The 27,767-nt window shown below is 39.4% G+C and overlaps 1 long non-coding RNA gene across 4 annotated transcripts in view; it reads left to right on the plus strand.

The window, feature by feature from the left end:
* Positions 1 to 27,767, plus strand: part of LOC308629875 — an 89,966-nt gene that overhangs the window by 15,636 nt on the left and 46,563 nt on the right. For all 4 annotated transcript variants that reach the window (XR_014017723.1, XR_014017724.1, XR_014017725.1 and 1 more), the window contains exon 2: positions 27,526 to 27,584. This is a non-coding gene — a long non-coding RNA (uncharacterized lncRNA). The remainder of the gene's footprint in view (positions 1 to 27,525; positions 27,585 to 27,767) is intronic.

Raw genomic sequence — 27,767 nt, forward strand, 5'->3', positions numbered from 1 at the left:
GCTGTGTGCCACCTCACTGTGCATGGGGTTTTTAGAGACGAAGCCCAGGCTGGGATTCTGTGAGGAGTTTTCTTGCCCTGAGAAGCTAAGGACTGCATGGCCAGGGTCCTGGGAGCTCTTGAAACCTTTGAAATAATTACATGTAAAATTTTCTGTAAACAAACATACATTGTTCTGAGCTATAGCTTTCATCAAATCATCAAAGAGAATTATGACTCCCATGGAAGGTTGCGAAGCCTGTTGTGGAGTGAGCATACAAGTTGAACGAGGATTGGGAGAGCACTAGTGTTTAAGGGACAGGTGGAACCAGAGCCCAGAAAGAAGTCCCAGGAGGGTGAATTAGAAAGGGTTGAGGACCGGGAGCAAATAAATGTTGTAGAAGTTCCTTATTAATCAGGTTTTTAAAAGTCTGTTCTAGAATTTTTTTTTTTTTTTTAAAGACGATGTTTGGGGTAGGAGTTAATTAATTTATTTATTTTTGCTGTGTTGGGTCTTTGTTTCTGGCTTTCTCTAGTTGCGGCGAGCGGGGGCCACTCTTCATCACGGTGCGCGGGCCTCTCACTATCGCAGCCTCTCTTGTTGCGGAGCACAGGCTCCAGACGCACAGGCTCAGTAGTTGTGGCTCACGGGCCTAGTTGCTCCGTGGCATGTGGGATCCTCCCGGACCAGGGCTCGAACCCACGTCCCCTGCATTAGCAGGCAGATTCTCAACCACTGCGCCACCAGGGAAGCCCCTGTTCTAGAATTTTGCATGGATTCTACATCCATTCTCATGGCACTTCTTTATGATTCCTTGGAAATTACCCAATTTTCAGATATATTTTAGGATGTGATTTTTCTTAATCTATAAATATGAATTTAAAGCAGTTCCTTCTTTTTTCTGTTCCTGTCTCCTTCCTATCTTGGGCTTCAATTTTTTTTTTCTTTTTTTTTTTCCCTTAATCCTTACTTACCCTTCCAGATTAAAGATCAGTCTTCTTATTTAAAAAGACTGACTCAAGATAGGAGAAAAATAGTTCTTTAGATTATCTTTAGACAGTTGATCCCAAGTAAGGAGATGGCCTTTGTTATTCTTTTTGTTGAGAAGGCTTTTTATTTAGTTAGTTAGTTTTTGGCCACCCCTCGCGGCTTGTGGGATCTTAGTTCCCTGACCAGGGATCAAACTCAGGCCCTTGGCAGTGAAAGCACTGAGTCCTAACTACTGAACAGGCAGGGAATTCGCCGAGAAGGCGTTTTTAAGCCTTAAAAATTTTCCTTGGGCTTCCCTGGTGGTGCATTGGTTGAGAGTCTGCCTGCTAATGCAGGGGACATGAGTTCGAGCCCTGGTGTTGGAGGATCCCACATGCCGCGGAGCAACTAGGCCCATGCGCCACAACTACTGAGCCTGCGCGTCTGGAGCCTGTGCTCTGCAACAAGAGAGGCCGCGATAGTGAGAGGCCCGCGCACCGTGATGAAGAGTGGTCCCCGCTTGCCGCAGCTAGAAGAAAGCCCTCGCACAGAAACGAAGACCCAACACAGCCAAAACTAAATAAATAAAACAAAAGAAAATTTTCCTTAACACTTCTGACAGATATCTTTTTTGAAGCAGCTGTATTAAGATATAATTGTTACACAGTAAACTGTGCATTTCAAAAGTGTATAATTTGATAAGCTTTGACATATGTGTGTACCCAGAAGACCATCACTATAGTCAAGATACTGAGCATCTGTCACCCCCAAATTTTTCTAGTCCCTCTTGGTCACCTCCCCCCTTTATTACCTAGGCAACTACTATTTATTTTCTTTTACTTTACTTTAGTCAGCATGTCCTAGAATACAGTATGCACTCAAAAGAGTTTAGCTTCTTTCACTCAGCATGATTATTTTGAGATTTATCCACTTTGTAGCATTTATTAATAGTTTATTCCTGTTTATTGCTAAGTAGTATTCCATTGCATGGATATACTGTAGCTTGTGTATCCATTCACCTCTTGGTAGGGGTTGTTTCTAGTTTTTGGCCTTTACAAATAAAGCTGCTGTGAACGTCCATGTACACGTCTTTTATGTGGACATAGCACCCTTGTTTCTCTTGGGTAAATGCCCAGGAGTGGAGTGGCTGAATCGTAAGGTAGGGGTGTCAGGGTGGGGGGCAAGGAGAAGGAGGGGTTGAGAGAGAAAGAGAGATTTATTTTAAGAAATTGGCTCACAGGATTGCGGGGGCTGGCAAGTCCAAAATCCACGGCATGGGCCAGCAGGCTGCGTCCGGCAAGGGAGTTGCTGTTGCAGTCCTGAGTCCAGCATCTGTAGGATAGGCCAGGGGGCTGGAAACTCAGGCAGGATTTCTGTCCTGGTCTTGACCCAGCAGTCCTTCTTCCCCAGCAAACTTCCATTTTTCGCTCTGAGGGCCTTCAACTGATTGGACGTGGCCTACCCACATTGTGGAAGGTGATCTCCTGTACGTAACATAGGCTGATTGTAAATCTTAATCACATCTATGGAATACTTTCTCAGCAACCTCTAGACTAGTGTTCGTTTTGTTTCATGTTGTTTTTTGGCCCCGGGGTGGCATGTGGGATCTTAGTTCCCTGACCAGGGATCAAACCCGCACCCCCTGCAGTGGAGGCATGGAGTCTTAACCACTGGACCACCAGGGAAGTCCCTAGACTAGTGTTTAACCAAACAGCTGGGCACAAAGCCTAGCCAAGTTGACACACAAAATTTAACCACCACAATCCCTAAATATTTCATATTTTTAATGCTGTTATAAATATGCATTTTTAAAGTTCAACTTGTGATTGTTAGCTCACTAGTTTGTTGTTGTTTTTTTAACTGTGGCTGCCTTTTCACAACTCTTAAGCAGATGAATGGCAGTCTTTTCATCTAGTGTAGGATTATCTTCCATCTTTTTAGACGTAGCCTTTAAAAATAGGAATTATTCAGGTACTTCATAATGTCATACTTCTCACTTCTCTTGTTTATTGGAATCATCTGACAGGAATGGCAGTTTCATTTTAAGAATCTGGTCTTACCTCATTTGAGTCATCTTTCCTTTTATCTTTTTTTTATTGTAGCATTTTAGAGATTAAAAATGTAGGTGGATTTAGAGGCTCGAACCTAGAAAATTCCAGAGCGGTAGGCATCACCTTTATGCCATTCTCTTTCTGATTAACTTTTTGAGCCTCAGTTCCTCATCTGTAACATGGAATAATAACGTCCATTTCATGGAGCCATCGTGAAGTTACGTGAGCCGCTTTGTGTAAAGAGCCTGGAATAGTGCTTTTAAACAAAATAGCTCCCATTACTATTATTATTTTATTCAACAAATGTTTAACACTTACATTTGCATTTTTAAATGAATTTTAGAAGAAGTTTGTCAAATTTTCCAAAAGAGCCTACAGACACTGTTCCATGCTCTAGAATTAGGAGGAAAAGGGATAAGCAAGGTTCCTGCTCTCATAAAGCTTCCAACCTGGCAGGTTATGCCAGGAGAAGCAGACAGTAAACAAGTAAAGGAATAAGCAAAGTACATAATTTCAAGTCATGATAAGAACTGTGAGGAAGACCAAAGAGGGAGGTACGATAAAGTTGGGAGTGCCTTCACAGTGGGTGGGCAGGGATGGCCTCTCAGGGGAGGCGGTGTTGGAGCAGGATGTGAAGGAACCAGCCATGTGAAGATCTGCGTGAGCTTGTGTGGCAGGGAAGAGAAAGTGCAAAGCCTCTGAAGGGGGAAAGATTCGGCAAATTGGAGGAATTGAGAGGATCCCTGAATGCTGGTGTAGAGGAGTAGGGAAGTCCGAGAGGGCCACAGGAAGGAGACTGCATTCTCCTCCAAGCAGAGAGGGGAGCCTTGGGAGGGTTTTAAGAAAGGAAGTGACCTGATCATAGGTGGCATTGTTGCTGTGGGCCTTTGGAAACGTGAGCGCAGCTCTGAGACATCAGCAAGCTGCACGTGTTTCAGTGTGACTTGGGTTTCCAGTTGCCCAAGAAACTTTAAACTACTTATTTTCCCTGATATAAAAATCCCAGCCAGACTCTAAGCCAAGTATGCATTATCTAAAGCAAATACTTTTATACTATTTTATATCTTTTAAATTTTACTAAGACTTGTTATGCACTTGCGTGTATTTTCAAAAATAGTGTCTTGTGGATTTTTTTCCTTTTACAAGTTTATATGGCACTTGACTAGCATAGCAGTAAAGGCACAACTTTGGTTTCAGATGTAAGCGTAACTATTGACATGGAGGCATTCAGTAAATATTAACAAAACTTTATTACTAGAATATCATTCCACCATAGAATCATGGAACTAGTGAAGTTAAGAATTCGTTGCTTTCAGTTCCTTCCTTTTATAGAAGAGGCAACTCAGATCCAAAGAGGTTAAATGGTTCACATTACATAAACATAAAAAAAATAAAATAAGCCTGGTTTATATTATCCTCCCCAGGTGTAAGATGAGAGGTCCTTGAGGCAAAATATGGAACCAGGGAAAAGACGGGGACATCAATTTTCTTTATATTTGCTGCCTTCTTCTCTGTTGCTCGTTTATTTTACACCTGTGCTATTTTACACTTACCCCTGGACTAAGGATATTGGCATGAACCAGACAGCCATTCCCTTAGTGTGGAAACGGACAAGTAAACAAACAGATGCCATACAAGTTAAATGCCATGATAAGGGCAAGCTTAGCCTGTTGTGGGAGCTTAGCCTGTTGTCATGGTTGTGTCTGTTAAGTGGCTCTGAGTTCAGAATCTGTTTATCTGCAGAGTCGGGGATGTGCTTAGCCCCGCCTTTTAGTGTAGTATGCATTATATTGCCTTAGCTATTTGGGCTTTCTTGTGCTTTTTTGCCTCCCAGCCATAGCCCTGGGCTAAATGTAAGTGCATTCGAAGGTCAGACTGTATCTGACCAGGAAGACATGTCTCGACAGCCCTGCTCTGCTTCTGCCACCTGAGAGGCCTGAAGCCTCCGTATGGACCCACAGCTAGTGATAAGCCACCGGTGACAGCTTTGTCTTATTTTAAATAGAAACCCATTTAGAGACTAATTTAAGAATAGTTGAACTTGATATAGCCCTCCTCTCAAATGGTGCAGATTTTACTCTTAATTTTTGAAAAGTTCTTAAAGGAAACTGAGAAACAATGACTCTTCTTGTTTATTTTGGCTTATTTGCCTTTTTACTGTGTTTTATTTTGGGGTTGGGGGGGTGGCCATTCCTCAGAAAACTAGCGTATGAACTTCATCGTGATCTTACAGCATGTTTTCGATCTTAAAACAAGGCACCAAAAATGCATTCAGAGAACAGGTAGATAAAGTAGCACTGCTATGATTATGGAGAAACAGTAGTTTCCTTTTAAGCCTTTCTCTTTCAAGAGCTTATAATTTTCTGTAAAAGCCAAACATTATCCCTTGGCCAGGTATGTTTTATTCTTGCTCTGATTCTGTGTTAGAAAGTTTGATTTAAAAGGGAAGATATTCACATTTTGTCTCCCACACAAAGAGTGTTCATATTTGTATTTAGTTTTTTGATAAAACTCAATTTCATACCCCTGAGCCTTCCTTAGTTTGAAGAGTAATATCAATATCTTTTATCTACAAGGAGTATCTTTGCCATTGTGTGTGTATTTGTGTGTGTGTATAAAATCGAAACCTGGAAATATGGCATACACTGTTGAGGATATTAGATAATCAGTTCCTGATGACTATACTTTGTTTGCACAGAACTACCAGATGACAACCAGTTTTGACCGTCTAATGTAGTAGGTGATATGGCATTCTCTATCGTCTGGGTCATATGGGGGTGAAATGATCTCCATTTTATGGTCTCCGTTATCCATCTCCTGGGCCTTATAAGAGGAGGGAACTAGAATTTTAGAAATGTGCACTGAGAAAATTGGACTCAAGTTAGCAGCCTAAAAAACAGTAAAACCAAACTGTGTGTGAATAACAGTTTTTCCCCCTTTATCTTGTGCAGATTGAGGAACTGAGCTCTAGGGGTATTTTCCATGAAAGGTGAATAAGCTATCCGTGGCTTGTACAGAAAACAGCTCCAGCTGTACTAAATATAAAGTTGTCAACTCTCTGAAGATCTCTGCAGTAATTACTCATCCATCTCAGTTGACAGCGACGGCGTGCAGCACAGGTGAGAGCTGCCCCCGGAGCCAGGCTGTGCGACGGGTTCAGAGCCCAGTCCACCAGCTCCTGTGTCGCTCTGGGCAGGCTGCTTTCTGTCTCGCACTCATTTACAAAAAGAGGATAATACTACCTACCTAACAGGGCCGCTAGGAGGATTAAATGAGTTAATATGTGTGAAGCACTTAGAACACTAGGTAAGTGTTAACTATTCTGATTATTGATGCGTATCTATCATACATTTTAAGTGGCCAGTTTTCATAGAGAGTTTGGCATTTGAACTGGGCCTTAAAGGATAAACAGGATTTGTAAAAATGAAATATAAAGAATTTAAAATGGGGAAAGCTGTGTGAAAAAAAGTTGCAAAGAGGAGGTGAAGAATCTTTTCCCCTCCTTTTCTCCTTCCATTTATTGCCTACTAGCTTTACGCCTGCCGCAGAGCTCAGCGTTGATGGGTGTCACATAATCGTATTCAGCCCTCACGATAACCCTACCAGATAGGTATTTTAAAATCTCATTTTACAGATGGGAAAGTAGCCATAGAAGAGTAGAGTCACTTTTTCAGAGTCACCAAGTTAAATGCTTGGCCTAGTTCTCACTGTAAAGCTCAGGTTCTTAATTATTATCCAGTACTTCCTTCCTAAGAGTAGACTATCAGAAGGTGATTCCAAAAAATATTTTAAGAGAATGCTCTGGGGTTGGCGTTCTAGACATTCATAGAATTATGATTATTGGGGATTAACAGGGATGCACGTGAGCACTTTGTCACAGCGAAAGACTCTGGATACTGTGTATGCTGGTCATTTCAGAAGATTGAAGAGAAACACGTGTGCCAGTGCCTGCCGAATATATCGCTGTTCCCCGTCATTCTCACAGTGTGGAGGTGCTTGTTTTTTTTCTGAACTGAGAATGGTAGCACTGGGTTGTTGAAGTTTTTATTATTTTTCTCATCAGAAATTATACAAATTTCCCTTGGACTTCAGTGCCTCAACTTTAGTTGCCTCAGATTGACTGCTGTTTGAGTACCCTTTTCAGTTTCCTACATCTTAGGTGTGTCTACAGCTCTGCTTCCCAGTCTTCAGCATTTTTGGTTTCATGTCCATGGGGTTTGTCTGGAATATAATGAGGATGATCGTAATTCTATTGCTGTTTATTCCTTCTGTCCTCTAACTAGTTTGTCACGCTGTCTTCCTTTTGAACCTTTAATGGAATTGATCATTTCATCCTCATACTTTTCGTCTCAAGGAGCTCACTGGCCTTGACTTGAATTTTAAATTGTTCCGTCCCCATGTACTACTTCCTTCCGTTAATTAGCTGATGGCTGTTTTTTTCCCTCTGTAGTTTTAATGCCTTCTATACTATTTAAAACTACTCTTTCCAGAAGATACAGCCAGCAACTCAGGTGCTAGCCTTTATAAAACTAGAATCAGACTAAAATGAACTAGAATCTTGGTAACTAGTATCTTTCCCTAGAATTTATATCTTTCTCTCTGCTTTTAAGAGAAAAAAAAAAATCAGAGATTTAGCCAAAAATTTCAAAAGAAAAAGCAGAAACATGCAGGATTTATCAGTGAATTTACCATTCACATCGGCCGTGTAGGCTATAAGAAACTTTGAAGGTTTTTACTTTTACTGTACCTTTTACTTTTTTTTTTTTTTTTAATCATCCCCGTCATCATGAAGCAGGCCTTTGTGACCTGTCTGGACCGTTGCAGCGGTCTTACAGCCAGTTATTCTGCCCACCTCCCCTCTTTTAGATCACATATATCAGCAGCAGTCTGATCTTTCTTAAACAGGCTCTAATCTTGTGTCTTAAAAGTCTTCTCTGGCTCCTCGTTGCCTGTAGTATTATCTAAATCCCTAACATGCTGCACTCAACCTTGGAGCCTCCTCTAGAGATGGTAAGCTCCACGAGAACAGATATTTTATCCACCACTTCCCCCATAGCTAGACCAGTGTCTGAAACAGCTATTCACTCCATAAATATTCTAGGCCAGGGCTTCCCAAAAACAGGTCCTAGGTTTGCCTCTCATAGGTTACAGGTTTGTTGAGAAGCATTGGTGGGTGCTTTCCACCTTTGGGATGGCCAGATGGAGCCTGGCTCATCCAGGACTCCACTGAGAGTAATTGGAGTCTAAGGTCTCTGCCTGATGACTGGTGGTGTGCTGAGCACAGGCAAGAAGATGCTCTGCGACCTGCGTATCTACTTTAGCTGCCCACTTCAGAGCGTCCCACTGCCCACGTAGGTGAGGGGCCATGGGGCTGCTGGAGAGTTTATGATGCAGGTGCCTGAGCAGCACAGCCAGAGGTGCTGCTACTCAGAAGTGAGGGTAGACTCACAGGAGGTCAGTCCGGGGTTCTCAGCTTCTGGTAGAAGCCTCCTCTGTCTTCGCTTAGGTTGGATACGTTTGTTACTTCTGTGCTGATATTCCCATTTAGTAGCATTCCAGTTAGCCATGGGCTGACCAGTCCATGATCTGTGTAATTAAAACCAAGTTTATCTTTTATAATTTTAGATTTTAAAACCTTTCTTCACTTCAAAGTGAAAACGAAGAGTAGTGTTTATTTATAGTATTGTGTTGGCCAAAAGGTTCATTCGGTGTTTTCCGTAAGGTGGCTCTAGTAGCACTTAGTTGTCTTTAACTTCATTCGAAACCATTTTGTTAGAGTGTGTGTGACACCTGTCATATCAGCGTGCATTTCAAAAAAAAGGCTTCTCAAAATGGGTGAATTTTTGTGTAACCATTTTAATATTGAAGATGGAAGAAAAAAACATTTCCGGCATATTATGCTTTATTATTTCAGGAAAGGTAAAAATACAACCAAGACGCACAAAATGATTTGTGTAGTGTGTGGAGAAGGTGCTGTGACTGATCGAATGTGTCAAAGGTGGTTTGCGAAGTTTCATGCTGGAGATTTCTCCCTGGACGAAGCTCCACAGTCGGGTAGACCAGTTGAAGTTGATAGCGATCAAATTGAGACATTAATTGAGAACAATCAACATTATACCACGCGGGAGATAGCCGACATACCCAAAATACCCAAATCAAGCATTGGAAATCATTTGTACCAGCTTGGTTATGTTAATCGCTTTGATGTTTGGGTTCCACATAAGTTAAGCCAATAAAACCTTCTTGACTGTATTTCCCCATGCGATTCTCTACTTAAAAGTAACAAAAACATTCCGTTTTTAAAACAAACTGTGGCGGGGATGAAATGTGGATACTGTACAATAATGTGGAACGGGAAAGATCGTGGGGCAAGCTAAATGAATCACCACCAACCACACCAAAGGCTGGTCTTCATCCAAAGAAGGTGATGTTGTATATAAGGTGGAATTGGAAGGGAGTCCTCTATTTTGAGCTCCTCCTGGAAAACCAAACGATTAATTCCAATAAGTACTGCTCCCAGTTAGACCAACTGAAAGCAGCACTCGATGAAAAGCGCCCAGAATTAGTCAACAGAAAATGCATAATTTTCCATCAGGATAACGCAAGACCACATGTTCTTTGATGACCAGGCAAAAACTGTTGGAGCTTGGCTGGGAAGGGAAGTTCTGATTCATCTGCCGTATTCACCAGACATTGCACCTTCAGATTTCCATCTATTTCGGTCTTTACAAAATTCTCTTAACGGAGAAATTTTCAGTTTCCTGGAAGACTGTATAAGGCACCTGGAACAGTTCTTTGCTCAAAAAGATAAAAAGTTTTGGGAAGTTGGAATTATGAAATTGCCTGAAAAATGGCAGAAGGTAGTGGAACAAAAGGGTGAATACGTTGTTGAATAAAGTTCTTGGTGAAAATGAAAATGTGTCTTTTAGTTTTACCTAAAAACTGAGGGCACTTTTTGGCCAACCCAATATTACTGTCATTATATCATTACTGATGGATGGACCTAGTTAGCCTGTTTAGTGTGAAAGCAGCCAGAGTTGTTGATGTTCCTTTGTTTTTGATTTTTGCCCAGGTCAGTTAATGCCACGTCAAAGAGAATTCTGTAGAACTCTGTTGTCTTCACACAAACCATGCCCCTCATGGTTGTTAGGTCTTTCAGATGCAGACTCATGCTTTCAGGAGGAAGGTTTTCAAGAAAGTGTAGGTACAAACCTGTAAACGCTATTAACATCTATATAGTGCTTTATTGTTTCAAATATGCTTTTATACTCACATAATTTTATTTGTTTAAACTTCACAGCCACTCTGTGAGGGTTATTTTTAATTTCACATTATAGGATTTTCTTATTTTACAGATTGGGACACTGATTCTGAGTAGTTAAGTAACTTAAAAGTCACACAGCCAGCATATCAGTGGAAGTGCAAGCATTTGATCGAACAGGTGTGACTTCAGGGAAACAGTGTAAACAGACTTCATGGAAGATAAATTACTAGGAGAGTCATTTATACCTCTTGTCCTTAGAAAAGGATTCTTTTTCTCAAGTAAAGCATTAAGTAGATTTCTTACTAGAAAAGCCTGAAAAATTGAAAACAGTACTTAAAATTAAATAGATACAAATGGATAATTTCTGAAGATTAAAACAGCTTTGAAAAAAATAAAATTCAAAAAAAAAGCAGCTTTGAAATTCGGACATACATAGTGAGAAGCATGACAACCATTTAAGGTTTCACATGTAGAGGTATGTCTAATATATAAGTGTGTGGATATATATTCTCTGTGTCACTAAGGTTCACAGTTAGGGTTTCTTAGATCCTTATTTGTTGAAATCTCCTTTTGCTTGTACACTGAGGCTGAAGTTGGCAATTTTCCTTCCAGGTGTGGATTTTGAAAATGAAGTACACTTGTTGAAATGTGAATTGTATCATCGTGATGCATTTATATGGTGCTACCCTCCAGGATTATGGGAAATTTTCAGCGTTGTAGTTTGGCTTATGGTATATATGAATCATGGAGAGCACTCTAGGTCTGTGAGTTACCGGTTTTGTTTTGGGTGAAGTTCATGGTGTTTAAGTGTCTAAAAAAGAGTTTGGAGCCTCTTGCATCCTCTTGGCTGAAGAGACTCTGCCTTGGGACTTCCCTGGTGGTCCAGTAGTTAAGAATCCGCTTTACAATGCAGAGGACGTGGGTTCAGTCCCTGGTCAGGGAACTAAGATCCCACATGCCACGGGGCAGCTAAGTCCGTGTGCTGCAACTACTGAGCCTGCATGCCGCAACAAAGAGCCTGCGTGCCACAATGAAGGAACCCACATGCCACAACGAAGATCCCACATGCGGCAACTAAGACCCGACGTAGGCAAATAAATAATTTTTTTTTAAAAAGAGAATCTGCCTTTCAGTTATCTGAGTGCTGTGGGACCACAGACCTGCTCAGCTTACCTGATGTAAATGGTCTTAACACTCACAGCCAGCTGTGTGTCACTGGTGACTAATTTTACCCTGTTTTTGACCTAGGACTTTCAGTGGGCAGTATTTGAAGAATCTGAAAGGATTCTTAAAAATCTAAAAATCTTGAGAATCTAAAAATCTGGCTGCTATTCAACTCACTATCAGTTTTGACTGTGGTCAGAGAATTTTATTTAAAAAAAATACAGGGAATTCCCTGGTGGTCCACTGATTAGGAGTCCAGGCTTCCACTGCAGGGGGCACAGGTTCGATCCCTGGTCAGGGAACTAAGATCCCACATGCCATGTGGTGTGGCGAAAAACATTAAAAATTTTTTTTTAATTTAAAAATACAAATTTCTGATTGCCCTATAGTTTAATAAAGTGTTTGATCATTTTATCCGAACACTGCCCTACCCTACCTCCCTTCAGGTTTGAAGCATTCCTGGGCAAACTTTTTTTCAGTAAGTACATAACAAATCAGTGCTTATATGTAGCTATATGGCACCCCTATTGTGGAAAGCTACACTTTCTTTGTTCCGAGCATTAATGGAGAAAATGCATAATTACACTGAAATGGTAAACTAAATTATCCATTAACACTTCCTGGGGTTTTAATATAACCTTCTCTCTCTACCCAAAAGGCAACATGCATTTCGTCCATAATATCAATGCTCCATTTTAAGTGAATAGTTTTTTCATTTTTGATCTGTAATGGTGATTAGGGTGACCAGTTAGTCCTTGTTTGCCCAGGACTGTCCTGGTTTTAAAACTGATAGTCCCTTTCAGTCCCAGACAAACCCTAATGGCAGGGCTAGTGGTCACCCTAACAGAGAGCTCTTCTGTCAGCGGGCTTTAGGCATGTTATTGGAACTATGGTAGAAACCTAGATCAGTGGTTAAAAGAATTTAGTGTGCATCAGAATTACCTGGAAGGCTTGTAAAACAGTGATTTCTGGGTCTCGTTCCCTCTAATTCCTGATCCATTAGGTTTGGGGTAGAAGCCTGAGAATTGCTTTTCTAACAGTTTCATAGGTAGAGCTGAGGCTGCTGGTTTGGGGTCAAGCCATGTCCAGTGTGAGTGTGATGGTGTATTATTCAGATTTGTGAGGAAAAGGAACTGCTTCTCTGCTGATGAGCCTAAGCACTAACCATCCCAAAGGGTGTTTGTGTGTCTGAGCTGTGATCATGCAGCACAAAAAACAGCTGATCCCGTTAAAGGTGACAGAAATGGGGGGAAAGTTTAAAAAAAAACAACAAAAAACAGTCGAATTGAAAATAAGTCATTTATACACATACATATATATGTCTACACACACATGCACATACACATTGTATATACACACATATAGTAAGTTTTTTAGGTAAACTTTCATTTGATTATCAATTTGAATATCACATAAAGTATCTGATATGGGTCGTTACTTCCAGAGAACACATATTCATTATTATAGCAGAACTGATTTAAGCTGGGTGTAGTAGGGATAATAGTACCCACCTTGCCTGCTTCTCAGAATTATCACTATGAAAATCCATATGAAAGGTGTGAACATGCTCTACAGACATAAGATGTCATGGCGATGATTATCATGTACTTTACAACTGAGCACTGCTTTTCAGCGCTTTCATCTTCATCACCTCATTGATTGTTTTCAGGTATTTCAGTTTGCCAGGCTTATTTGTCCTCAGAGGTAGTCGCCATGTCGGTGGTTCCTGGATAGTGGCTCATAGTCAATGGCTGAGCTTGCTCAAATCACTTCTCCAATTTGTACCTTCTTCCTCATCTGTAGGGTAGAGTTAATGCCTGTCCTACTACTAACCTTAGAACTAGTTATAAAGCTAGCTTGAGAAACTGTATGAAAACACGCTCAAGCCTGTGTTACATATGGCAATTGGTAATAATGAGTAAATCATAAATAAGCCTCAAAGAACAGGAAGCATGTTGTTTTCATCTGTCTATCCTAAGCACCTCATCACTTTATAAATTTTTCAAGTGGATTGAGTTTATTAATTTAAATATTTTATCATTTTCTTTTCCTTAGTTTTTTAATCTCTGCTTTTTTTTTTAACATGAAGCATATAGAGGGTGATAAGTATTATTGAATAGGTTGAAGAAGAGAAGAGAACATCTTTTGGGGTATCTGGGGGTTTTTTTTCTTTTAATGTGGATGCTTTCTGCTTCATAACCTTTATTACTGGTCTGTGAATTCTTGCCTTTTGCCAGCTTTTTTTCCCAGTCCCACCCTGCTTCCCTTAAGACTTGGCATATAACCTCTCTGCTACTAGTCCAAGCAGTGTCCCTGCCTTAGATTTCTCTTAGAGGATGCAAAATCTAGGCCAACTGAGAAGTTATTTTTTTTTTCAGCATGTTTATCTTAAGTTACAAAATGGTATTTCTTAACTATTTTCTTACGTAGTCTAGTACAAGTTCCTGTACCCAGGAAAACTTCCTTATAATAATACAGTTGCCTCTTGGTATCTGCGGGGCATTTGTGCCAGGACCCACCACAGACTCCAAAATCTGCAGATGCTCAAGTCCCGTAGCCGGTCCTCCACATCCATGCTTCCGTATGTGCAGATTCAGCCAACTGCGGATCTTGTAATACTCTATGTATGTATGTATTGGAAGAAATCTGCATATAAGTGCATCCGAGCAGTTCAAACTGTTGTTCAAATGTCAGCTGTACTTTTGAGGAATAATGTCTTCATTACGGGTTGTCACATTGAAGGGAATGTATTAGGTGTCTAACTCGTTTTCAGCGTTGTACTTGTGGGATCTATGGTGTGACAGAGTCTGTGGCAAACGTGGCCTGGCATACATTATATGTGGATACTCAAAACTATCATTGACAGATTGATTTGACAAACATTTCCAGTTTCTGCACAGTAGCACTATGCCAGCCAACAGTTCATACCCATTTCTGTCTGAACAGCAGATTGTTTGTATGAATCTAATGTGTGTTTTGCCCGTTCTTATAAAAATTTGTAAAGGGAAAAGTAAAGTGCTAACACTAGTAGTAAGAATGGTAGCTCTCAAGTATGTAATACATTTATGACAAATATGGAAATCATTAAGCACACCAAAAATTGTTCATCTTTAGCCTCAGCTATACCTTCATTAGATTTGACCTGCTTACTCTGTTTTTGATGATGAATAAAAGAACAAAAAGAACATTTATGAAATACAGATTATATATTATTATTATAGTTTGTGTCTAGAAGATACTTTTAAATTATAGAATGTATTTCATAATGGATTTTCTTATATTTAATTATTCAACTTCTGTGCATTTAATTTTCAACTGTCTTCAAGAATACATCATAAGTGGAATTCCCTGGTGGTGCAGTGGTTAAGAATCCGCCTGCCAATGCAGGGGACACGGGTTCGAGCCCTGGTCCAGGAAGATCCCACATACCGCAGAGCAACAAAGCCCATGCACCACAACTATGAAGCCTCTGCTCTAGAGCCCACGTGCCACAGCTGCTGAGCCCATGCACTGCAACTACTGAAGCCCGTGTGCTCTAGGGCCCGAGTGCCTCAACTGCTGGGCCCATGTGCTGCAACTATTGAAGCCCACACACCAAGAGCCCGTGCTCTGCAGCAAGAGAAGCCACCACAGTGAGAAGCCTGCGCACGTCAATGAAGAGTAGCCCCTGCTCGCCACAAGTAGAGAAAGCCTGCGCACAGCAACGAAGACCCAATGCAGCCAAAAATAAATTTAAATAATAATAAATAAAACCCAGCATTTTTTTAAAAAAGTAATACATCATAAGCAAATGTATAACATTTGACAGAATTCCCTAATAACCCTGAAGGAAAGATTCTGTGTATTATAGAATTATGTGTAAGTTAAATACAGTAGCTCTGATAAAACATTTCTGTCATTTGATCAGCCTTTAAAAAAAATTAAACTGAGAACAGAGGGGGAAATTGTTTGAAGAAGAGAGTTGTAATCACTGGTTTATTGCAACTTAATGTGCAGCATCCTAATTAGTCAAGTATCATGTCCCTACCTAGGCATGAAATAACTATATTTTAAAATTTAAATCTGGAAATCTTCAATTGTAGAACAGCTTGAATAGCCTTCGTTGGAAATAGCCACTGGGTTTTTTTGTTTGTTTGTTTGTTTGTTTTTAAGGTGTTTATCTTCAGAAACAATGAAGGTCATCTTGTATCCATAGAGACCACATGCACTTTCCTCATTATTTCCAGCATTATTTCTGTAATGGGTAGAGTTTTATGACATTTAAACCAAAAAAATTTTTTTTCAGAAAGCAACTTTAAATATTATCACACGGTAAATATCAGTGACTGAAATTACTTCCTCCATAGTGTCTCAAAGAAATTAATTAATATTAGAAAATTAGTAGCCTCTCAAAATTGTGTATGTTGGTGTGTTCAGTAGTTATCCTGCAGGGTATGTGTGTGTGTATGTATGTTCATTTCTTGGAAATCACTGAAAATTGTAGACTCTAATTGTTTTAATTGTTTTTTTTTAAGAGACAGTAATTTCACATGCTTTAGATTAAAGCAAATCTTGGTTTCAGTGGAGTGCAGATTTTTTATATTTCACCTAGTCTTCCGTCTCTCTTTCAGGAAAGTGGTGTGGGAAACAAAATGGTTTCAGTGTATTATTGTTTTATAAACAAAGCCAATGTCATGAGTTTGTTTGCTTATTATCTACTTTGCTTTGTTCATTTCCATGGACTGCACATCCCTAACCTAAATCAGCTGGGGACAGGGGAAGAAAATATTAGACACTTACTCGGTTTAGATCCGCTACCGGTAAAACCCACTGTATTAGCCATCTGAATTAGGACACTTTTGTTAATGAAGAGAGTCGCTTTTAATGATAATATCAGGGCAACAGTCATAAACTGGGACTGTTTCAGGCAGATGTATGGTCAGTCTGATCATTAGGGTTGTCATTCTAGTGTGTTGTTTATTGTTAATTCTGAAACTCTGGGTTTAGGAAGAGAAAACCTCATTTTTGCATGTAGCAAAGAGAAAATGTATCTTGTAGGATAACTGGGTAAAATCTTTAATGTTACATAGTTGCCAAGACGACTTTATAATGCATAGTGTCTTTTGTAATTTATTTAGGAAACAATTGCTGTTGATCAACTGCTTCTCTCTTGCCAATGAATAGCATTCACTTTATCATTTTTGTCCCCAGATGTCACAGATAGCGTTCAGGACTAAACAGCCTATCAATCATTAGATAAAGATGGTGACTGGCAACATTTGTGTTTCCTCCTTCTGTTAATTCGTTGTCCGGGAAGTCTGTCGTTGTAAACATCCCCGACTGGAAGCTGTGAGACATAGCTAAGCTTTCAGTCAGATGTTTGCTGCTACCGGCTCTTCACAGACATCGCTTCAGGATGGTTACATCTAAGAAGTGGAACAGGGGAGGCTATGAAATGTGTGGAACACAGCAGGAGTCTGTAGGTTTCCTCATTTACTGCTCTCTGTGAGAATGCATGTTTTATGCTAGCGTTGAGTGTGGGATGCTGTCCGAAGAACAGGATATCCTGTAGCAGATGCCATCTGAGCTTCCCAGACTTAAGATGCTGCTGCTGCTGAGCCTTAGAGAATTTAGTTAAAAAAATTTTTTTTTTCCACTATGGGTTCTTATTTCTGTTTTTGCCCTGGCAGTGAACTTTCATTCTTTATTGCCTTTCCAAGTAGGCTAGAGTTTAACTTCCCAACAGTTCAGAAGACTGATTTCCTCCTTTAGAAATTCCGGAGACGTTATTGAGAGTACATTTATCACCACCACCCCACCCTACCGCCCAGCAGTACACAACCGAGACATTTCAGTTTTCTCTGTAGTGAAGAAGTGTACAAACTTGGTCGCTAGCCTCTCAGCCCCCTGCCCCCACCCCCCGCCCAACTTCCTGTTCTCCACCCAGAATGATGTCACAGCTCCTAGGCAGAACTGTCCTCTAAAAACTTGCAGGACTTCAAACCACTGAGCCTATTTACAACATTCACCATTGGTTATATTTGTCTTATTTATTGAGTATATTTTCCTGAGTATCTTCAGGTTATCACTTGCCTTTTCTCTTCTTCATTAGAAGGTTGATGCCTTGTGAGCAGGTGCACTGTATCTAATTTTTGTGTTTCCTCACAGTGCTGAGCAATACAGGGCTTTTCTCACAGGTGGCATTCAGGGCAGACTATTGATAACACATAATTTTACAACAGCTCTTTTTCTGAGTTTTGAAAATTTGTTTTCTTAGCTCTGTCTTTTAGACACTGGGAAACATTTCTATTTTATTGAAATCTTTCTCTTTAATAAAGCTTTGGTATTTTTATCATGTATTAATATTAAACTGCTAAACATCTTACTGTGTTAGGTTCAGCGCATAATTAAACCAAAAGGTAAAGTTCTTGCTAATTTTTTACATGCATGTCTTCCTTGATTAGATCATAAGCTTTCTGAGGGTGAGGACATTATATCTTTATAATTACCAGTTTTCCTGCCATCTGTGTCCAGTAGAGCACCTTGCCTGTATGGGGCCCCACTAACAATTTTGTTTTGTTGCAGCAGTGTCTACTATTTGCTTATATCTTTTATACAGATGAGCAAATGACAGTTTGGGTCATAATGTAGCTGCCCAGATGTATTCGTGCTGCAGCACTGATTCTTAAATGCTCCTTTGTGCTAGTTTACAAGACTTGCGTGGCCAGGGTGGAGGGAGGTGGCGTAGGTAGTTGCTTCAGACACAGGTAGCTTTGCAAGTTGAAGTATAATTTTCAAGCTTGGTGATTAACATGCAGCAAGTATCCCTTCATACTCAAATCTTAATAAACATGCTTTATTAAGAGTTGACCCTCTGATTTAGCACATTGGAGGCCTTGGGTTCCAGATAGCAGCAAACAGGGCCATTTGCTCTAAGAGCCCAGGGAGTGCTCCCTGGAAAGGCAGAAAGAGTCCTCTGGTAATGGGGTTATTTTGTTAGACAAGGTGACATTGTTTCCTACGAAAAATTTTGTTACATAGCTTTGAAATCCAGTAAGGTAGATAGAAACTGCCTAGTTTAATAATTTGCCTAGCTGAATTTGAAAGACTTTCAAATGATAGCCCAGATCTATGCTAAAAGAAGGGTGGGTGTCCTGCACAAAGCTGTGACACTCTGCACGGCCGTCCACTCATCCCTGGATGCTCAGGATTAATGTACAATCTGTGTTACGTAACATTTGTTCCATGTTATTCTGCCCTAATGAGGTGAATCAGAGACCATGTCAGCTTTAATTCTGGATGCCCTTGCTTCAGTGTACTTCAGTACAACCTTTTAGTCATTTGCAGATGACTTCTTTATGTTTTAATTTGGAAGAACCGCAAAATTCCCAGTGGCCTGCAAATTTAGCAATTGACTATACAGAACAAATGCTTTAAAATGTTAGAGCATTAGTATTTGCCAGTGAACCAGTAACAGCTTATTTCCCCATTCTTTTTTTTTTTTTTTTTTTTTTTTTTTTTGCGGTACGCGGGCCTCTCACTGCCGTGGCCTCTCCCGTTGCGGAGCACAGGCTCCGGACGCGCAGGCTCAGCGGCCATGGCTCACGGCGGCCCAGCCGCTTCGCGGCACGTGGGATCTTCCCGGACCGGGGCGCAAACCCGCGTCCCCTGCATCAGCAGGCGGACTCTCAACCGCTGCGCCACCAGGGAAGCCCCCCATTCTTTAACTTAGTATTGAGGAAGACGTGTGTGGTCTTTATTGACAGGTCTTAGAAACCTCAGGAATTCTTTACAAAGAAGGTATTTTGATTTAGTTAATACTGAAAGTAAAACATTTTTAGTTACTGAATACCATTTTCTGAAAATGACAGGTTTTTTCCTTAGCATTTGATTTGAGATTCCTTAGGGGTTACTTTTTTAAGCAGACAACTACAGAATTGTCTTCAAGTTCATTTCCAATTAGATATGCTCATGTACAAATATTCTTGGTTAAAATTACATTGTTGGACGGATCTTCATTGGTCTTGATGCCTGAGTCCCTTTTACGCAGAGCCAGAGGTGGCGTGGGGTGGGTGACCCAGAAGTGGGCGGTGAGCTTCGGATCCCAGCGTGCCGTCCTCAGTGCCGTCCTCATTGCATGCAGAGCACTCTGACTGTGGCCCCTTCTGTGCCTCTGGTTAAAAGTCTATTCACCGAGCGAATGTGCCTCTATTTGCTGTGTGTATTCAGGGGAAAAAAATTTCAAGTTTGAATATCAGTCTGAACTTAATTACTTTTCAAAATTATGCTCCTTCAGGCTGTCTCTGCCAGTTTCCCCAGCCTGGTTCATTATGGGTGGACATGTGATGAGTGTTTTGACATTGCCTTCCCCCACCCCACCCCCAATCTGTAGCATATGACAGACTTTCTAACAGTTTGATGTTCACTGCTATCTTTGCTCTGGCTTTCCAGCATATTTGGTGAAACAATTTCATCTTTAATCCATTGGTTTTCAAATATTAGCATGTATCAGAATTACTTGGAGGGCTTATTAATTAAAATACAGATTGCTGGGCCTTGCCAGAGCTTCCCATTCAGTAGGTCTGAGGTGATGCTTGAGAATGTGCATTGTTTTTCCTAAATTCCCAAGTGCTGCTGATGCTGCTGTCCTGGGTCCAGGCTTTCAGAAGCGCGGAGCTCATCTTACATTCTTTTCCCTGTTCGGTATTATGCCCAGTTAGCGACTGAAGAAAAATACGCATAAAATCCCCAACTTAAAAACATGTAGTAATCCAAAAGTTTGTTTTGAAAAAGGTTTGTTGGAAACCTGAGACCCATTTTTCTCCCAGAGAAAGCATCCTATTAATTGTCTAGCCCACAAAACCTATTTGATTTGCAAAGAAAAGCAGAAGGAAAAAATAGTATTGCAGTGGAATGCTTGAAACAAGAAACCAATATACTTGTAGAGAAAAAAAAAAAAATGTGTGTGTTTAATCTTGAGAACTGGTGCTTCAGGAGAAGTAGCCCGAAGAGGACGAGAGAGGCCAGGTAGAGATGGGATGTTCCCGAAGGTCCTGGAATGCCTCTGAAATTCCAGAGATTTTTAGAATTTGCTGGCAGTGGTTCTTAATATTTAATTTTACTTCCAAATTTGAGGATTTCCTCTTCGTTGGTGCAAGTGTACTGATCGGGCCACATATGCTTCGTAGGGGTGTCGGTGGTAATATTTTCTTAATCAGAGGAATGCAAAGAGACGAGGGATTTCTGAGAGGCAACTTAGCAACACTTGGGCCAGTAGAAGGTGTACTGAGATCAGAGTATGGGAGAGATGTTACTGAGGCGAACTTAACGGAATTATGAGTTGAGGGAGGAGATGGGGAGAGGCTCGAGGAGGGGGAAGAGAAATGAGGAAAAGGAAGGCTCCAGCTAAGCTTTGAGCTCCTCAGAGGTGTATTGTTAACTTTGTCCTTTACCCAAAACAGGAATCTCCTTCCTGAGGAAGAATGGGTGATTGATGCATCGTCAAGGCCATCAGCCAGGTTCCTCTAAATGCAAGTTCAGTTGTTTTGAAGAGAGGGATATGGGAAGATGAGAGGCTGTAAACTCAGCCACATTTAGATCGAGAACATTTACAAGATGTTTGCTTACATTGCCATAAATTATTTCAGTGAAAAGAATGTCACTTCTGCCTTTTCCCTTGGAGTTTAAACTTTGTCTCAAAATACTTTTGGATTTGACTTTTGCCTCATTTATGTCAATCTTTGTAAGTCCTGCTTTAAACCAAGTTTTCAGTTCATGTAAACATCCTACACTCAGCTGTAATACATGGATCGGCTGGGAGGTGGATGTTTACTTCAGCTGACTTGGAATCTCAACCATTAACACTGATAAAGGATTTGGCAAAAATAGCACACGGAGGCTTGATTTTTCTTTAATGTAATAACTATAAATTTTCATCGCTGCCATATCTTTTCAGTTGTGTTATTGTATCTCTAACATGACATGAGACTCTGGGGTCTGGGGCAAAAGAATGTCTTGTTTGGTCGGTGACATCACATTTGTAGCCCTTTCAGTGTGCTCTGACAAGCAAGGGCTCTGATACTAGACATTTGTAGCCATCTGGGCTCTGCCAGTCAATTTGGTATGTGATTTGGAGGAGGGAAAGGCGCTGTTTCCCACCTTGGTGTTTTTCTCATCTGCAAAATAGGCATGGTATCCACTTCACAGGATTGTCGTAAGGATCGGCCTCTGTGATCAGTGCAAAGTGGTTCATTCGTCAGTTCCTGTCACGTTAAGTCCTGATAAATGCTAACATGCTAGCTGTTGTTAATGCCAGCTGTAATGCCTAATAATAGTACATAGCATATTTTAGGTGTTCAGTAAATAATTGCTGTTATGTTTAAAGTAGATCTAACTCATTTTTATTTTAGCAATGAAGATGGTATCAACTTTCTGATTTAATGGAAATGGTTTGAATCTTTGAAATCACTGTAATTTAGTGGTAGAGTTTTGAAGCCTAGCTTCTTGAACTCATATCCTGGTACTGCCACTTACTAGCTATGTTATTTTGGGGAAGTTATTACTCTCTCTGTTTCTTCTATCTGCTAAATTGGGATTATAAGAGTACCTACCTAATAGGATGGTTATGAGATTAAGTGGATTAATATTATAAATGAGTTAATACCAGTAAAGTGTTAAAATAATTCCTGGTACATACTAAGCTCCTGAAAAATGGTAGCTATTATTATTGTTATTACTATTATTATTATTTTAAACATGTGTTTGTCATCCTTTTTTTTCAGAGTATAGTTGTGCCATACATTTGTAAATAAAGACAACCTAATACCTGATAACTAGTTCTAGGTATGACTTGTTTGATTTAAATGATACTTTCATATTTCATGCTTTTATTGAAAACACTCTACTTAAAATTAATTTTCTGTAACTGTTTTTCAACTCCATGAAATCAGCTCTACTTTTCTTTTTTTGGTGACGCATCCACATTCTGTACAGGTAAAACACAAAGTAAACAACAACCACGAAATCAAAATGACTTAAGAAGTACATATTATTCTTTCTAGCAGCTTGGCAAGTATCCATAAACTCTAATCTGTGCCTAAATCCAGAATTAGAACTCACATTTGCTGCTTCTCCTCTGGAAGATGTCTATGTGTTATGAAACATTCACAATTAAATAAAAAATGTGGAGTCAAGTCAGGGAGACTTGTTCTTGAGTAGGTGAGTGCTGTCTTTCTAATTGTATTCTATTTGTTCAATATACTAAAGTTTTAAAATTTTATTAAGTGGGAGCTGTTCTGTTATGCGCTTGGATGTAAAATGTATATTTCAGTGAGTTCCACATGTTCATTTAAAACTTGTCAAGTGCTTAGGTTATTTTCTGATTTATAATACTTCAAGAGAAGTATTGCAGTGCATTATGGAAGCATCATATAACCTAAGGGTAGTCTTATGAAATATATTTTTTCAGATTAAGCATATGTGAGAGTTCCCCATCAGTTTACCTTTGAACCTCAGTGAACAGAATATAAATTTTTTCTTTCATATTCCCCAATATGAAAAAATATTTAGCATATCATATGGTTTAGGCTCCCAAATGGCCTATAGGTTAAATTCCTAATTTATAGTGTTTTTTAATTTATTGCTTTTTTCTTTTGTTTAATAGCCCTGTATCTATATCTTTATATTCCATACTTTCCTGATTATATTATGGGGTCTTTGATCATTTGGGCTATCAGCTTTGCCTCACTTTATCACTCAGAAAAAGCTCCACATGAAAGTTGAGTTATAGTTAAGTGAAAATTTTTTTTTCACTTTATCTTCTTTTAGTTAATACTGTAAATTATTCTGTTATACTGAGCTGTCTCTCACCCTTTAGAAAATACATGCCTTGATTTCTTTAAAAACCGTACATTTAGGGCTTCCCTGGTGGCGCAGTGGTTGAGAGTCCGCCTGCCGATGCAGGGGACACGGGTTCGTGCCCCGGTCCGGGAAGATCCCACGTGCCGCGCCGCGGAGCGGCTGGGCCCGTGAGCCATGGCCGCTAGGCCTGCGCGTCCAGAGCCTGTGCTCCGCAGCAGGAGAGGCCACAACAGTGAGAGGCCCGCGTGCCGCAAAAAAAAAAAAAAAAAATACATTTATTAGAAATGTAAAAGAAATTTTTTTCTGATGAACATGTGCTTATCAGTTTTAAATGTGACAGAATTTGGGTAAATGTTAAAATGTCCCCATTTTCCCCCCTTACTTTCCAAATGTCATTTTTTATTTAATTGATTGATAGAGCATATAATATAAAGTTGGATTTTTCAATAATATTTGAATATGTTCCAAAATTAAACTCCAACTATTTTCTATCAAATTTGAAGATTGGATATCTCTCCTCATAATTATTTGCTATGCATTTGGCATAAATTATTTAACTTCTTCCTGTTTCATTATATCTTTCTCATTTCATCAGTTCCCAGTAGTAGGATTTTATGGTTCCAAACAAATGTGTCCTTTGGCTTCAGTAATCAAAAAATGTCAGTTAAAATGGGGAATCTGATACACATGAGTTTACCTTTTAGTTCTATTCGTTTCAGTTTTTTTAAAAAGCAATTCTACCATTAACATTAGCCTTAACTTCCTTTAATTTTATGGAAAATAACACATCCCAAGGGTGTTGGTATAATTTAATACACATTATTCCTGTGAGGCTGAGTATAACTGTTCTGGGAATCAAAGTCTTAGCAGTAGAACCTGTTCAGTCACTTAACTGTCTTGGGACTAACCAGATGCAATTATAACTGGCTTAAAAGTTCTGACCTTTTCCTTGCTTATTTCAAAGTGATTCTTTAAAGACTGTTAAGCTATGTGTTTAGTATTTGCCCTACTGTCTAAAAATATTTAAAAACAGGGTTTGGGTTATTTGTTTTGTTTTTTAAAAGTAGTTTGAGAACGTTTCTTTGCTACTTGTTCTTCACGCAAGTTTTATAGGAGTTCAGATTCCCTGGGAAAATAAGGGTTTTTGCAGGGTTTCTTTGATTGAAAAAGTATAAAAGGTCGCTAAAGGTATACAGTTGTCTTAATTTTGACATAAATTTTTCTTATACTATACGTTATCTCTGAAAAGTTTTGTTTTGGGTATCCTGTTTATATTTAATAATTGTTGTTTAAAATTATGTAGTAATTAGTAGCACAAGAAGTTTCCATGTTAACCAGAATACTGGGTTATTTTCAAGTAAATGTATGAGTATGAATGAGAAACAGAGTTTGGGAACTGGGTACTGGCGAATCCTTCATTTTCAGATAACTTTTTTTTTAAGTTATTATTTATTAATTCATTATTTATTTATTTATTTTGGCCACACCGGGTCTTAGTTGTGGCGTGTGGGCTTCTTAGTTGTGACATGCAAACTCTTAGTTGCAGCCTGCATGTGGGATCTAGTTCCCCGGCCAGGGATCGAACTCGGGCCCTCTGCATTGGGAGCGCAGAGTCTTACCCACTGGACAACCAGGGAAGTCCCTTCAGATAACTTTCTAAATGTGTGGTCATTCATTCTGTAATATTTAGAGTAAACATGAAGAGTATATAAAAATATTCTCTTCACATTCACATACCACAGCCTGCCTTTTTCTTGCACTCTGAATTATTAACAGTGGTGATCCTTCCAAGCTCTTGTCGTGTTTGTACACACATATACCTTGGTGATATGGGTGGGATTTATAATACCATGAAATCATACTGTATATGTATCTTATACTTTTTTTCATGCATTGGAGAACTTTCCATATCTATGCATCACGTATTTTTCTTTTAGTTCCATATATAAATATACCACAATGTACTTTTTTCCCTATTAGTGGAACCATAGGTTGCTCCAGTATTTCACTGTTTTAGGCAGTCTTGCAAAATACAGAATATTTTGATTCATATTTTGTGTGATAATTTCTATAAAACCATTTGTAAAGGTATAATTGCTGTGTCAAGGAACATGTCTATTTAAAATACTTACAGGTACTGCAAAATTATTCTCCAAGGAGTCTGTGCCAGTTTATACTTTCGCTAGCCATGTAAGAGAGTACCTGTTTCCTCACATCCTTGCCCCAAAGCATTACCATTCGTGTTCATTTTTGCTGACCTGATGGTTGCAAAGAAGTATCTGTTTTTATTTTCATTTCCTTGTCCAAGAGTGAAGCTAATATCTTTTCACATTTTCATTTGGTTTTCTTTCTTTCATTTTTATTTTTTTGATTGTATATTCATGTCCTTTGCCCATATTTCTTTTGGTTTGTTAATTTGTTCTTATTGTTTTTTAGGAACTGTATGTATTTTGGATTTTTTTTTCTTTCTAAGTTATTAAATGTGTTGCAGATACTTGCTCCTATCTGTCATGTGTTTTTTAAAATTTTATTTTAAATCATTATGTAATTTTTAGTAACTTCTGGGTTTTGTTGTCTTAGGAAGGCCCATACCATCCTCAGTATTATAAATACATTATGCTGGGGACTTCCCTGGTGGCGCAGTGGATAAGACTCTGTGCTCTCCATGCAGGGGGCCCAGGTTCGATCCCTCGTCAGGGAACTAGATCCCACATGCATGCCGCAGCTAAGGAGCCCGTGTGCCGCAACTAGGGAGCTGGCGAGCCACAACTAAGGAACCCTGGAGCCACAATTAAGGAGCCCTCGTCATTTCAAATTTTATTTTTAGTTACCTAAAGATTTCTTTTCAGACATTTATTCTGATCAATTTTTTTAAATCATAAAACTCATATAAAAAGGAAAGTCTATTCTATCAGTTCTTTATCTTTGCGTTAACAGTCCTTAGACCTCGGGTGTTCCCCTGAGTTTGTCACTCATTTTAATACGTCTGTCATTATTACTGTCTGAGTATTCATAAATACCACCGTAATAGGAACACCTATTACGGTACAGGTACTTATTACTTTCGTAATGTTCTCATCTAACCCTCGCAGCAGCCCTTTAGGTTTAGGGTAAGTGTTATTGGTATACTTTACGGTTCAGGAAACTGGGGCTCAGGGAAGTTAAGTTGCTTAAAATCACAGAGCAGTTAAAGTGATGGAGATCCCTGACCTCAGAGCAAGTGTCCTGGGTACCATAAGTGGTTCATATATGCAGGCTGTGGGTCTCAGGCATTTGTGGAGATTAAAGAAATAAAGGCATGGGAGGGATCTACCCTCAAATATACAGTCAATCTAGAAAGGAACACCTATAATTTTTTTAAGGTGTGTGATTAAATGTGTGATTCTAATTTTCATACCTTTCAGAACCAGTGTATGCTGTGCTACCAAATAAATGCTCACTTTTGTCCTTTTCTTATTAATAAGTTTGCTGATATTCTTTGGCTCCTGTCAATTTTTATATTGTTACTGTTGTAGAATCAATAGGATTTATAATTGGGTCTTCACTTTAAGGTGGGAAATAAACGCAGTAGTACCGAGAATGTTGCATATCCATTCTCTCCATCTGTATGTTAAACCTAAACCACAACAGGTTTACCGTGCTCTTGCGCACTAGCCATGAGCAGAGTCATCTACATTAGAATTCCAGTCAGTCTTTGTTTGCTTTTTTTTTCAAAGTCTTAATAGTCGTCCACCTTGAACCTTTAAAGTATGTTTTTAAAACTGCACATATGATAAGAATGATAGAGTTTTATTATGACCCTAAGGAAGTTATTTCAGCTTTTTGTTTCCACACAAGCATTTAAAGTTTTCGTTTCAAACTAAACAATGAACAGTTTGTACTGTTTACTTATGTTTAAAAAAATGATTGAACAGATCCCAGGCAGCTCAGACAGGGCAGGTAGAAGGCTCCGAGGGCTGACATTAGGAAAACTAACCCAAGTGCTTAGAAAACTTGATGTAGCCATACCATACAGGAATGTGTACTGTACAGTTGTAGGTAGAGCCCTGGGTAGACCAGAGTACAAGTCTTTTCTGAAGTTTTCAGGATATCTGGGATTTGAATTCATGCCTTGTATTTATCTTCGTATGTAATAGGTCGAGTATGTAAGAAGCACTGTTCATAAAAGCTGGCAAACCTGTTTTACTTGTTTCTCAGTCTTTTCAGATCACTGTTTATAAAACACTGACATTTACAGTAAATATCTTGTTTTAAATACAGGCTCACCCTATCAAACCGTGTGTCCTTCCGCTGCACTCATTTAATGACCTCGCCCTTTGGTAAGTTGGAATGTGGTTTGAAGTGGCTTTTGGTGATGGAGAGTTTGAAGGAGTTAAAGGGAAAAGCAGGAAGAGAATAACATTTTCAGGGAAACGTGATCATTCAATGGACAGGCCCTTGAGAGAATAAGAGATTGTCTCTATATTATGTGACCTTTGGCTAATTCCTGAAGCATACTCACT

This window comes from Mesoplodon bidens (assembly GCF_964165515.1).
Source record: "Mesoplodon bidens genome assembly, chromosome: 16".
Taxonomy (NCBI): Eukaryota; Metazoa; Chordata; class Mammalia; order Artiodactyla; family Ziphiidae; genus Mesoplodon; species Mesoplodon bidens.